This window comes from Elephas maximus, chromosome 20 (genome assembly GCF_024166365.1).
Source record: "Elephas maximus indicus isolate mEleMax1 chromosome 20, mEleMax1 primary haplotype, whole genome shotgun sequence".
NCBI lineage: Eukaryota > Metazoa > Chordata > Mammalia > Proboscidea > Elephantidae > Elephas > Elephas maximus.
The window spans coordinates 63,354,135-63,368,239 of NC_064838.1; the positions used below are offsets into that span (position 1 = coordinate 63,354,135).

At 40.1% G+C, this 14,105-nt stretch overlaps 1 protein-coding gene and 1 pseudogene across 5 annotated transcripts in view; both read right to left on the reverse strand.

The window, feature by feature from the left end:
* CFAP20DC (CFAP20 domain containing) overlaps window positions 1-14,105 on the reverse strand; it is a 269,312-nt gene that overhangs the window by 33,137 nt on the left and 222,070 nt on the right. The gene's annotated exons all lie outside the window — the stretch shown is intronic.
* LOC126064436 (palmitoyltransferase ZDHHC6-like) lies at window positions 2,193-5,183 on the reverse strand (annotated as a pseudogene).

Here is a 14,105-nt window from a genome sequence, read left to right on the forward strand (position 1 = left end):
CCACTCAAGCCTTGCAGTCCACATTCAAAGATTTTGCTCTTTCTCTTATGAGCAATAGGAAGCCATTGAAGGGTTTTAAGTATGGGATGTCATATGTGTTTCACAAAGGCCACTCTGGCTGTTCCGTGGGGAAGAGGTAAGGGTTGTGCTGCTGAAGCACATGTGGATGCAGACAGACCACTCTGGAGGCTACAGTCAAGGAGAAAGATGGTGTCTTGGTCATCTAGTGCTGCTATAACAGAAATACCACAAGTGGATGGCTTTAACAAAGGGAAGTTTATTCTCTCACAGTCAAGTAGGCTACAAGTCCAAATTCAGGCGTCAGCTCAAGGGGAAGACTTTCTCCCTCTGCTGGCTCTGGAGGAAGGTCCTTGTCATCAATCTTCCCTTGGTCTGGGAGCATCTCAGCGCAGGAACCTCAGGTCCAAAGGACTTGCACTCTGCTCTCTGCACTGCTTTCTTGGTGGTATGAGATTCCCAACTCTCTGCTTACCTCCTTTTCCTTTTATCTCTTGAGAGGTAAAAGGTGGTGCAGGCCACACCCCAGGGAAACTCCTTTTATGTTGGGTCAGGGATGTGACCTGGTAAGGGTGTTACAATCCCACTCTAATCCTCTTTAACATAAAATTACAATCACAAAATGGAGGACAACCACAGAACACTGGGAATCATGGCCTAAGCAAGTTAATACACACACTTTTGGGGGGACATAATTCAATCTGTGACAGACGGTGATAGCTTTAGGTGAACAAAATCTAAAGATAAGCCACTAGTGGGATATGGGTACTAAAAAAATGGACAGGATTCAATCTACACTGATATACAGAGTATGCAGGTCAAGCTGTGTAGATTATATCTAGATTATTTTGTTCATTTTAAAGAACCCCGTTTGACAAACTCAAAAGTGTCAAAAGGAAGTTGATTAAGACTCTGTCAGGATCAGTAATGGCAACATGAACTTGAAGCTGGAGAAGAGAGACATAGAAGGGAAAATGGAAAAACCCAAAGGTACTATTAAAAATTTCAAGGAGTATTATGTGAATTAACTATTCTGGAAAGAGAACTAGGATCAGAGGGGAGAAGATAAGAGAAGCCTATGTCAGCTCAGTATAAAAAAGACTTCCCATGGTTGGAGTTGCCCAATGATGGATGGACTGTCTTATGACGCACTGCTCCTCTGGCAAGGATCTGTAGAGGGGACTTTTGAAGAGGGGCAGGGCTAAATCTTCTCTATAGTCTCTAGAAGCTCTCCAGTATTCTCATACTCCCTTAGTGTGCCCTTTATTTGGAAACCTTATTCCTGATATTACTATTAACATCCCTACTACCCCCACCATTGCTTTCTACTGTTTAATGAAAATGCATGCACCAAGCCCTGTGCAAAAGTGTTTACATGTACAATCTTATTTAATCTCTATAATAACTTGATGAAGTAGGTTGTTGCTGTTAGGTACCGTCAAGTCAGTTCTGACTTGCGACCCTATATACAACAGAACGAAACACTGCCCAGTTCCGAGCTATGCTCGCAATTGTTGCTATGTTTGATCCCATTGTTGCAGCCACTGTGTCAATCCATCTTGTTGAAGGTCATCCTCTTTTTTGCTGACCCTCTACCTTATCAAGCAAGATGTCCTACTCCAGGAACTGGTCCCTCTTGATAACATGTCAAAGTACACGAAAGGAAGTCTCGCCATCCTTGCTTCTAAGGAGAATTCTGTCTGTACTTCTTCCAAGGCAGATCTGTTGGTTCTGACTGTCCACGGCATATTCAGTATTCTTCGCCAACACCATAATTCAAAGGCATCAGTTCTTCAGTCCTCCTCACTCACTGTCCAGCTCGTGCATGCATATGAGGAGAATGAAATTACCATGGCTTTAGTCACACCTTAGTCTTCAAGATGACGTCTTTGCTTGTCAACACTTTAAGGAAGTCTTTTGCAGATTTGTCCAATGCAATATGTCATTTGATTTCTTGACTGCTGCCTCCATGGGCATTGATTGTGGATCCAAATAAAATGAAATCCTTGACAACTTCAATATTTTCTCTGTTTATCATGATGTTGCTTATTGATCCAGTTGTGAGAATTTTTGTTTTTTCATTCACAAAAAGAAAAAAAAAATGCTTTATGTAAACAAATCATGATTTATATAGAACATTCGTTGATCTTTATTTGATTTAACAAAATCTTCATTATTAAAAGACAGGTAACAAAATTTGAGCTTATATCGAATCGGACAAATTAAATTCTATTGCTGTTAGGTGCCGTTGAGTTGGTTCTGACTCATAGTGACCCTATGTACTACAGAACAAAACACTGCCTGGTCCTGCACCATCCTCACAATCATTGTTATGCTTGAGCCCACTGTTACGCCCACTGTGTCAATCCATCTTGTAGTGTCTAGAATACTATATAAGAAATATCAATTGAGGGGAAGACAGAATAAAAGCATCACATGCTGATACTCCTGGAAAAGGGGGAACTATATCTGCAGGCAAGGGCCATAGTGCAGCACATAAAAAAAAAAAAATCCTAGAGAAAATCCAATGAATTTACTTGGGTGAAGTGCTTTTCATTTTGTGGGGATGGACTGGTGGTAACAAAGGGCAAGAATTCAAAGACATATGCAGAGTGGCTTCTCCATTTTAAAATGGTAATAAAAATGGTTAAATCACGGTACTAGGGCACCTTTGAGGAAAAGAACACCTTGACCAAAGTAGGCTCACTGCATAATTCTTTAGTAATAGGTACAATTTTCAAGTAATGGAGTGGGCTCACAGAATAATTTTACTTTAACAGTGGCTATTTTTCTTCTCGCCCTCTGGGGCATGATTTGTTTCAGCATCACAAGGACACGTTTCCACCCAGTTTCTAAGGAACAATTCCCTTATTTTTGAAATACCTTCTATAAAGGAATCGATCATCAAGAAGTTTGTCTCCATACAGCCAGTATCGGAAGCCTCTTGTGGCTAAAATGAACTCCCCTTTCTGTAACCTTATTCGAGGTTCTTCAGTGCAGGGGCTTGTAAAGAAGGTCTTGATTCCTTTATTTAAAGGACAGCAGGCTCCACTATAATCTTCTATTACTTTATTGAGAACACTTCTGACTCTCTCATCTGCTTTTTGTTTCAACTGTTCTATTGTGAAGGTGCACTGGTGACAGCCTTCTCTTACTGGCTAATATAATCCACCTCCTTCAGGAAGCCCTGACCACGTAAACACTTGTTTAAAGTTCTTCCAGCTACTTCCCAAATCATAAGGAAAAACAAAGACTTCATCTAGTTGGTAATAGTGAATTGGACACCTTTTGCCTTGTCTTCAATCCATGATTAATGGAGTTTTGTTTCTGAGAATTATTTTCCTCTGAGTAAAAAACAACATCCCAACAGCTACAGTTCTTCCTATAGCTAATCCCAAGGCAGATAAGGTGGCAGCAAATGCAGCCAATCCAAAAAGAACAACTGGAAGAGGCCCTCTCTGGGCTGCACTCATGTCAGTCTTTACCGTGTTCCACCCGGAGGAGAGCCAATTATAAAGCTGTGTGTACACAGTCATAACGAAAATAAAAGGAGCATGAATATAACCCAGTGGTGCTAAAAGGAGAAACAGTGAGGATGAAGCATGATTTTGGCTGCCACAAAAGTTGTTGATCCAAGGACAGTCATGGTCCATCTTCATCACCCATCTGTTGCACTTTCTTCAGTGATATGAATGGGGCACCTTGTGTACTTGGCAGACTTTACAATACTGGGGATACATGCTATCTTGAGAATTTTCAGTTTCTAGTTCAAAGGGACAAAGCCAGGCCCCACAAACATGGCACTGAAGTAATTATAAAGAATCATGATTGTTCAATTTAACACCATGACAAAATTCACACTTCCTCCAGTTGTATCTAAGGGCCAATATCACACTACTGAGTCAATCATGGCCACCATAGAACACATTGTTGTAACATGAAGGGCTATGATGGGACCCCAGTGACACGTTCTCTTTAATTTTTGGAGATTTTCAAACTTTATAACCAAGCAGAATGTACCCACTTTGTTGTGGAAGGATTCCTTCCTATTTTTACAGAATGACAGATTTCCCTTTTCTGTGCACACATTTCCATGTCCCACGAGTCCACGTGTCTGCCTTAACTGTCAGGCCTTCAGGTTGTGCTTGTTAATGCAGATTATGCTATTCTCACTGTTAAACATTCAGAGCTCTTTCCTAACCAGGAGAAACCAGTGGCTTGGTCTGAAGTTCAACTTCAGTCTTGCCCCTGGTGCCCACACCTCAGTCATCACATTTCCAGGGTGGCCTGGGCTCACTCGGAACAAATTTTCTTTGCTTCAGATAACTCCATTTTGGGTTCCCCAATCCTGGGCAAGCAGAAAGCATATCCTAGTTGCTAAAGGCTGAGGTGTGGAGCCTGCTACATCCTGTGTGGCCCTCCGTCAGGGCGTAGCCAAAACTCTCCTGCTCAGGCCCTGCATGCAGCCTCTCTCACGGCCACTTCCAGGAGCAAGAATTTTTGTTTTCTTTATATTGAAGTGTAATCCATACTAAAGGCTGTAGTCTTTGATCTTCATTAGTCAGTGCTTCAAGTCCTCTTCACTTTCAGCAAGAAGGCTGTGTCATCTGCGTATTCCAAGTGGTTAATGAGTCTTCCTCCAATCCTGATGCCTCATTCTTCTTTATATAGTCCAGCTTCTTGGATTACTTGCTCAGCTTTTTTTTTTATACAGGCTGAATAAGTAGGATGAAATAACACAACCCTGTCACACACCTTTCCTTATTTTAAACCACCCAGTATCCCTTTGTTCTGTTCAAATGACTGCCTCTTGGCCTATGCATAGGTTCCCCATTAGTAAAACTAAGTATTCTGGAATTTCCATTCTTTGCAATGTTATTCATAATTTGTTATGATCCACACAGTCGAGTGCCTTTGCATAGTCAATAAAACACAAGTAAACATCTTTCTGGTGTTCTCTGCTTTCAATCAAGAGCCATCTGACATTAGCAATGATATCCCTCGTTCCATGCCCTCTTCTGAATCTGGCTTGAATTTCTGGCAGTTCCCCATTGATGTACTACTGCAAACATTTTTGAATTATATTCAGCAAAATATAGTCCCTATTTTTTAGTAAAATGCAATCTCTACTTTTTAGATAACTGGAGCTCAGAGAGGTTACAGAATTTTCCATGGTTACAAGCACAGGTATTTTAATTTTGTGTTTTTAACCAGTGTATTATATATATATATATATATATTTTTTTTATTATATACCTCCTGAAGCTACTTATCCTACTATATGATAATGAATTGCATATTAGGATCAATTTCTAACCAATTTCTAAACCTTCAATTAGGAAAATATATGAAACTTCACATTGTCAACAACAAAATATAGTCAATGTCATAGGTAGTGACTGTGGCAGTTGGAATAAGGCTAGATTATACATGGTAACAAGATAACCCCCAAATCTCAGTGGCTTCAAAACAAAGAAAAATGTATGGGGGGAGAGGGTACATACATGGGAACTCTGTACTTTCTGCACAGTTTTGCTGTAAACCTAAAACTGACCTAAAAAATAAAGTCTTTAACAATAGCAACAACAACAAAGGTTTATTTCTAGCTCATGTTAAATATTTATAATGAGTCAGCAGAGGGCCTTTGTTTATCACAGTCCTTCAGGGATCCAGCTGACAAACAGCTACCATCCTGAATGCTGTTGGTCGCAGTGCCAGAGGAAAAAGGGAACTCTGAAAGGTTTCACACATGCAATTAAATGCTCCGGTCAAATTCACAGGCCATTTCTGCTCACAATTCAAAGGCCAGAATTAGCTGAGCTGTTTGGCTCTACCCAACAAGGGATCAGAAAGACACCCAACCATGCCTCGGAATGTGGAGAGCTAATGACCACTTGTCTTTGTTATGTTAATGAGGCAGGATTTTTTAGGGCTTATCTTTATCTAATCCCATGTCCATCATTTTCTTTTAAAGCCTCACCAGAAGCACATTTCACATCTACAATCCTAGCAACATTGTTGCTGGAGCCATCTGTATTCCCTAAGTTGACAGAGACTTTCTCTATAGCTCTCCTCACTCCCTTCTGAGCCCTCACCAGAATTGCCTTTGACATCCATAATTCTACTGACAGTCTCTTCAAGACAATCTAGGCTTTATGGTACCTTTAAACTCTTCCAGCCTCTACCCATTACTCAATTCCAAAACCAGCTCCACATTTCAGGTATCTGTTAGAGCAGCACCCCACTTTTGGTAACAATTCTGTCTTAGTTACCCAGTGCTGTTATAACAGAAATACCCCAAGTGGGTGACTTTAACAAACAGAAATTTATCTTCTCACAGTTTAGGAGGCTAGAAGTCCAAATTCAGGATGCTGGCTCTGGGAGGCAGCTTTCTCTTTCTGTGGGCTCTGGAGGAAGGTCCTTGTCTCTTTGAGCTTCTGCTCCTGGGTGATCTTCACCTGGCTTGGCATCTCTCTTCCCCTATCTCTGCTTACCTAATCTGCTCCTTTTATACTTTCAAAGAGATTGACTCAAGACACACCCTACACTAATAATCCTGCCTCATTATCATAACAAAGACTACCCATTCCCAAATGAGATTCTAACCTCTATAGGTTAGAATTTGTAACCCATGTGTTTTGGCGACACAATTTAACCCTTAACACCACTAGAGACAACACATATGCAAGGAAGCCAGCAAACATGTAAACGAGTTTTGTTACATACATTTCAGGACTGCTACCGAGAATTTGGGAAACCCTGGTAGCGTAGTAGTTAAGTGCTACGGCTCCTAACCAATAGGTCGGCAGTCCAAATCTGCCAGGCGCTCCTTGGACACTCTATGGGGCAGTTCTACTCTGTCCTGTAGGGTTGATATAAGTTGGAAACAACTCGACGGCAATGGGTTTGGTTTTTTTGGGTTTCACCAAGAATTTGAGAATGCTGATCGCCTCTTTACGTTAGCTTGTTTACTCACCTCAAGTTCAGAGTATTAATATGTTAAGAGAAATGTATATAACATGCTGATTTCTAGTAAAAATCTTTTCTATATATGTTAAACATTATAATTAGAATCATAATCATATCTGGGATTCAAATCCTGGGTGTGCCATATTAGTATATTTATTTGCACTTAGGTTAGACAGACATTTTAGACAGAAAATATAATGTTTTACTTGTACACAAGTTTCACTGTACCTAATTATGTAAAGTCATTATTAGTGAACTGAGAAATGAAAATATGAAACAATCCAAGCCTTAGATTAGATTTTGCATATTAAGATGTCAGGATAAAAACCATTTAAATGCAGCATAGACATTTTTTTCCAAAAATTCTTGGCAATGCTAGTTCATCATTGTCAATTTAACTAAAAGTGTGCTATTGAAATTCTAATTTTATTTATTTAAATATATAAACCTCTTAAAAGTTTTGCTTTCTGATAAATACTTGTAAAAATACAAAGTAAAATTAGTGATTCATTTTATTTCTTGGTATGGACTAAGGGTAAAAAAAAAAAAAAGGGTACTCAAGTGAAATTTGAACTACTTTTATTTGCTATCTGTGGGGGAATACAACAGGTTTTTCATAAATACTCCATGACCTCAGCTACAAAACTAAAAGCCTACAATAAGAATATGAAGACAAATCAATGGCATCTAGGAAGCACTTCAATGGAAATGGCTGTTAGAAGATAACAATTTTTTGTTGTAAGTGATTTAAATGCCCAAAGAAGTACACAAGGTATTCATTAGTGTGCTTGGAACATTATTAAAATGTGCATTACAAATACTAGTTTAGGAAAGAGCTGATTTTACAAGCCAACGATATTTCCTGTGGTACCTTTTCCTAATTTGAAAGCTACACATTTTAATAGAGAAAAGCCTAAAATGTTTTTAAGGTCAAACTGGAAATATGTCGATGATTTAAAAATGCAAGCCAAGTGCTTTATTATACTATACCACCAGAGTGTTATTGTAGTTTAAAAATATCATTAAATCAGCACAAACCCACACTTATCATTTTCTGCACATTTTTCACACCGAGCTGCCTTCTGACTATGAGTAATCTGTTAATCTGCTCTTCGCCTCACAATCCGTCAAAGTGACAGATTCATTCCTTCCCTAATACATAATATCTTCATTTACTGTATGCATTGCTGCAACTTTCTTTTTTGCTGGCACCGAAATTTGGAAAATCACAAGCAAATTCAGAGAATGTCACATGGGTGGTTGTTCTTATTTGTTTCCCATTTCTTCCATCATTCCAGCAGGAGGAACTCAGCTTTTCTGGACCCCTAATGTGAATTCACAGTATTTCCAAAATGAAGCAGTTTCAGGTTTCAATAAATATGTTATAAAAGGGGTTGGAAGGGGAAACGAGGCGAAGCACAAGGCCAGTGCACCACTCACAAACTGACAACACTGACCACAATAGAATCTTCCTTCAATGCTTATGGCCAATGAATGGGTTCTCATGCCCACCTCTCCACCCCCCCACTCCCAGTCTCTAGGTGCAAAGAAAAAGGTATGATTGATTGAGCGGTTTAGGGACAAATGGCACCCCAACGCCCTCAGAAACACCACCGTTCAATTAAATGCCACATTGTGATTGTATTTAAGCTGAGACTTTCATTTTGTTATGATGCTGACTGACCGCAAGCCAAGACACACCTCAGGTTTTCTTGTTCGTTGCTATTTTGGTTGTATAAATAGTCCTAATGCTGAAAAGCAGCCCCGGTGGTGCAGTGGTTAAGAACTCAGGCTGCTAACCAAAAGGTCGGCAGTTCAAATCCAAGAGTTGCTCCTTGGAAACGCTATGGGGCAGTTCTACTCTGTCCTGTAGGGTTGCTATGAGTTGGAATTGACTCAACAGCAATGGGTTTGGACTTTTTTATTTTTTTAACACTTAAAAGGAGGCCCAGTAGCACAGTGGTTAAGAGCTCGGCTACTAACCAAGAGGTTGGTGGTTCAAATCCAACAGCCACTCCTTGGAAATCCTATGCGGCAGTTCTACTCTGTCCAGTAGGGTCACTATGAGTCGGAATTGACTCGACAGCAACGTTTTTTTTTTTTAATGACTAAAAATACTTCATTATTTAATTTTAATTGTAAATTAAATTAAAATTTAATTGTATCCTTTCACCATAGTTATTCAATCTGTATGCTCAGCAAATAATCTGAGAAACTGGAGTATATAAAGAAGAGCGTAGCATCAGGATTGGTGGAAAACTCATTAACCACTTATGAAGATCAAAGACTGCAGCCTTCAGTATGATTACACCTCAACACAAAGGAAAAAAAAAATCCTCACTACTAGACCAATAAGCGACATCATGATAAATGGAGAAAAGATTGACATTGTCAAGGGTTTCATTTTCCTTGAATCTGCAATCAACGCCTACGGAAGCAGCAGTCAGGAAATCAAATGATGTATTGCATTAGGGTAAATCTGCTTCAAAAGACCTCTTGAAAGCGTTGGAAGGCAAAAGTGTCACTTTGAGGGCTAAGGCGCGCCTGACCCAAGCCATGTTATTTTCAATTGCCTCATAAGCATGCGAAGGCTGGACAATGAATAAGGAAGACCGAAGAAGAGCTGGTATCTCTGAATTATGGTGCTGGCGAAGAATACTGACTATATACCACGGACTGCCAAAAGAATAAACAAGTCTGTCTTGGAAGAAATACAGCCAGAGTGAGTCTTGGAAGTGAGGATAGCGAGACTTCGTCTCACATACTTTGGACATGTCATCAGGAGTGATCAGTTCTTGGAGAAGGCCATCATGCCCAGTAGAGGGTCAGTGAAAAAGAAGAAGGCCCTCAAAGAGATAAATTGACACAGGGCTACAACAATGGGGTCAAGCATAACAACGATTGTGAGGATGGTGCAGGACCGGGCAGTGTTTCCTTCTGTTGTCCATTGGGTCGCTACGAGTTGGAACTGACTCGATGGCACCTAACGACAACAACTTAATTTAACAGAAAATACTATGCTGTTCCTGTCTTGCTTATTCTATTGCTTATTGGTCTATTAGTTCTGCATATAAAAGAATTAAGGGCTTTGGAAACATAAGAGGATATGTAAAATTTTAGCTTATTTAATTCATCTTGAAAAAGAGATAATGAAGTACTTCATCTATAAATCATCACTTAGCTTCACTTGTTACTGATATAAGTGACCACAATATAACCCAAAGGTCACTCTTGTTAGCCTCAAAAGTCAAATGTACAGAAGTTGTTTATAGCAAAGTATGAGGAGGTGCCTCCTAACCAGTCTACTTTCAGCACATATATAATTTTTTTCCATGTATACAACCTACACCCAACAGCATTTTCTTGTCCTGAGCACCAAATTGCATACGGTTTGTCTTAATGGATGGCAAGGGAGCTAAAGGCTTTTAAAAATCAATGGACAAGAAAGAGTCAATAGAACAATAATGTTAGTGTTAATTCAATCAAATCAGCTAAAAGTTGTTTGCCTTTTCTCCTTTAAGTCATCTGAAACAGGCTGGGCATCCGACTTGTATGACATTTATTATACTGAGTGGGTTTTTATGTGGTAACAAACAGCATAATATGAAGCTATAGACTCTGGTAAACATAATATACGGCTAGAGTGAAAATTATGTGTTTTAAAACTTTAATCAATTTCATAATGTAAAAAGAAGTACAGGTAAGAAGTAACCAACTGGCAAGAAAACCAGGGAGTCCTGGAGTGGGTGTAGGTTTGGACGGGCTGGAATTTCTTCTGGGCCAGGCTAGTTCCACACTCACAAGTCCCTCGGCAACTTCCCAGAAACACACGCCTTGAGTGACACTCAGCCGGTGACTTGCCTGTGCTGGAAGGACAGCACAAGCCCAGTGAGAGCACATTTCCACAGTGCTCTGCACATAGTAGGTGATCCAGAACACTCACTGAACACTGTGGAGGGCATGAGCTGCGACACACTTTAAATCACTTCCTGCTGTAGTGGCTCCTAGTTTAAGTAACAAGGGAAGCTATTCTGAGTTAGATTATGGAATGAATGACAGGGCAGTGGGCCTATGGCTGCAACTGGCTGTGGCCATTTAAAAACCATTACGGTCTTCCATTTCTTAGGTTCATATCAACGTCCTGGACCTCAGCCTGCACTGGACCCTCCCCTAAGACAGGATGGAGGCTAATGTTATAAACTGGAATCAATACTTCAACTTTTTTTTTTTTTTATTAACTTTTATTAAGCTTCAAGTGAACGTTTACAAATCCAATCAGTCTGTCACATATAAATTTACATACATCTCACTCCCTACTCCCACTTGCTCTCCCCATCTTGAGTCAGCCCTTTCAGTCTCTCCTTTCGTGACAATTTTGCCGGCTTCTCTCTCTCTCTATCCTCCCATCCCCGCTCCAGACAAGAGTTGCCAACACAATCTCAAGCGTCCACCTGATATAATTAGCTCACTCTTCATCAGCGTCTCTCTCCCACCCGCTGACCAGTCCCTTTCATGTCTGATGAGTTGTCTTCGGGGATGGTTCCTGTCCTGTGCCAACAGAAGGTCTGGGGACCATGGCTGCCGGGATTCCTCTAGTCTCAGTCAGACCATTAAGTTTGGTCTTTTTATGAGAATTTGGGGTCTGTATCCCACTGATCTCCTGCTCCCTCAGGGGTCCTCTGTTGTGCTCCCTGTCAGGGCAGTCATCGATTGTGGCCAGGCACCAACTAGTTCTTCTGGTCTCAGGATGATGTAGGTCTCTGGTTCGTGTGGCCCTTTCTGTCTCTTGGGCTCTTAGTTGTCATGTGGCCTTGGTGTTCTTCATTTTCCTTTGCTCCAAGTGGGTTGAGACCAATTGATGCATCTTAGATGGCCGCTTGTTAGCATTTAAGACCCCAGACGCCACATTTCAAAGTGGGATGCACAATGATTTCATAATAGAATTATTTTGCCAATTGACTTAGAAGTCCCCGCAAACCATGTTCCCCAGACCCCCGCCCTTGCTCCGCTGACCTTTGAAGCATTCATTTTATCCCGGAAACTTCTTTGCTTTTGGTCCAGTCCAATTGAGCTGACCTTCCATGTATTGAGTGTTGTCTTTCCCTTCACCTAAAGCATTTCTTATCTACTGATTAATCAATAAAAAACCCTCTCCCACCCTCCCTCCCTCCCCGCCTCGTAACCACAAAAGTATGTGTTCTCAGGTTTACTATTACTCAAGATCTTATAATAGTGGTCTTATACAATATTTGTCCTTTTGCCTCTGACTCATTTCGCTCAGCATAATGCCTTCCAGGTTCCTCCATGTTATGAAATGTTTCACAGATTCCTCACTGTTCTTTATCGATGCGTAGTATTCCATTGTGGGAATATACCACAATTTACTTAACCATTCATCCGTTGATGGACACCTTGGTTGCTTCCAACTTTTTGCTATTGTAAACAGAGCTGCAATAAACATGGGTGTGCATATATCTGTTTGTATGAAGGCTCTTGTATCTCTAGGGTATATTCCCAGGAGTGGGATTTCTGGGTTGTATGGTAGTTCTATTTCTAACTGTTTAAGATAACACCAGATAGATTTCCAAAGTGGTTGTACCATTTTACATTCCCACCAGCAGTGTATGAGAGTTCCAATCTCTCCGCAGCCTCTCCAACATTTATTATTTTGTGTTTTTTGGATTAATGCCAGCCTTGCTGGTGTGAGATGGAATCTCATCGTAGTTTTAATTTGCATTTCTCTAATGGCTAATGATTGTGAGCATTTTCTCATGTATCTGTTGGCTGCCTGAATATCTTCTTTAGTGAAATGTGTGTTCATATCCTTTGCCCACTTTTTGATTGGGTTGTTTGTCTTTTTGTGGTTGAGTTTTGACAGAATCATGTAGATTTTAGAGATCAGGCGCTGGTCGGAGATGTCACAACTGAAAATTCTTTCCCAGTCTGTAGGTGGTCTTTTTATACTCTTTTGGTGAAGTCTTTAGATGAGCATAGGTGTTTGATTTTTAGGAGCTCCCAGTTATCGGGTTTCTCTTCATCATTTTTGGTAATGTTTTGTATTCTGTTTATGCCTTGTATTAGGGCTCCTAGGGTTGTCCCAATTTTTTCTTCCATGATCTTTATCGTTTTAGTCTTTATGTTTAGGTCTTTGATCCACTTGGAGTTAGTTTTTGTGCATGGTGTAAGGTATGGGTCCTGTTTCATTTTTTTGCAAATGAATATCCAGTTATGCCAGCACCATTTGTTAAAAAGGCTTTCTTTTCCCCAATTAATTGACACTGGTCCTTTGTCAAATACCAGCTACTCATATGTGGATGGATCTATGCCTGGGTTCTCAATTCTGTTCCATTGGTCTATGTGCCTGTTGCTGTACCAGTACCAGGCTGTTTTGACTACTGTGGCTGTATAATAGGTTCTGAAATCAGGTAAAGTGAGGCCTCCCACTTTCTTCTTCTTTTTCAGTAGTGCTTTGCTTATCCGGGGCTTCTTTCCCTTCCATATGAAATTGGTGATTTGTTTCTCTATCCCCTTAAAATATGACATTGGAATTTGGATCGGAAGTGCGTTAAAGGTATAGATGGCTTTTGGTAGAATAGACATTTTTACTATGTTAAGTCTTCCTATCCATGAGCAAGGTATGTTTTTCCACTTAAGTATGTCCTTTTGAATTTCTTGTATTAGAGCTTTGTAGTTTTCTTTGTATAGGTCTTTTACATCCTTGGTAAGATTTATTCCTAAGTATCTTATCTTCTTGGGGGCTACTGTTTTCCTCTTCGGTGTTCTTTTTGTTGATGTAGAAGAATCCAAGTGATTTTTGTATGTTTATTTTATAACCTGAGACTCTGCCAAACTCTTCTATTAGTTTCAGTAGTTTTCTGGAGGATTCCTTAGGGTCTTCTGTGTATATAATCATGTCATCTGCAAATAGTGATAACTTTACTTCTTCCTTGCCAATCCGGATACCTTTTATTTCTTTGTCTAGCCTAATTGCCCTGGCTAGGACTTTAAGTAGGATGTTGAATAAGAGCGGTGATAAAGGGCATCCTTGTCTGGTTCCCGTTCTCAAGGGAAATGCTTTCAGGTTCTCTCCATTTAGAGTGATATTGGCTGTTGGCTTT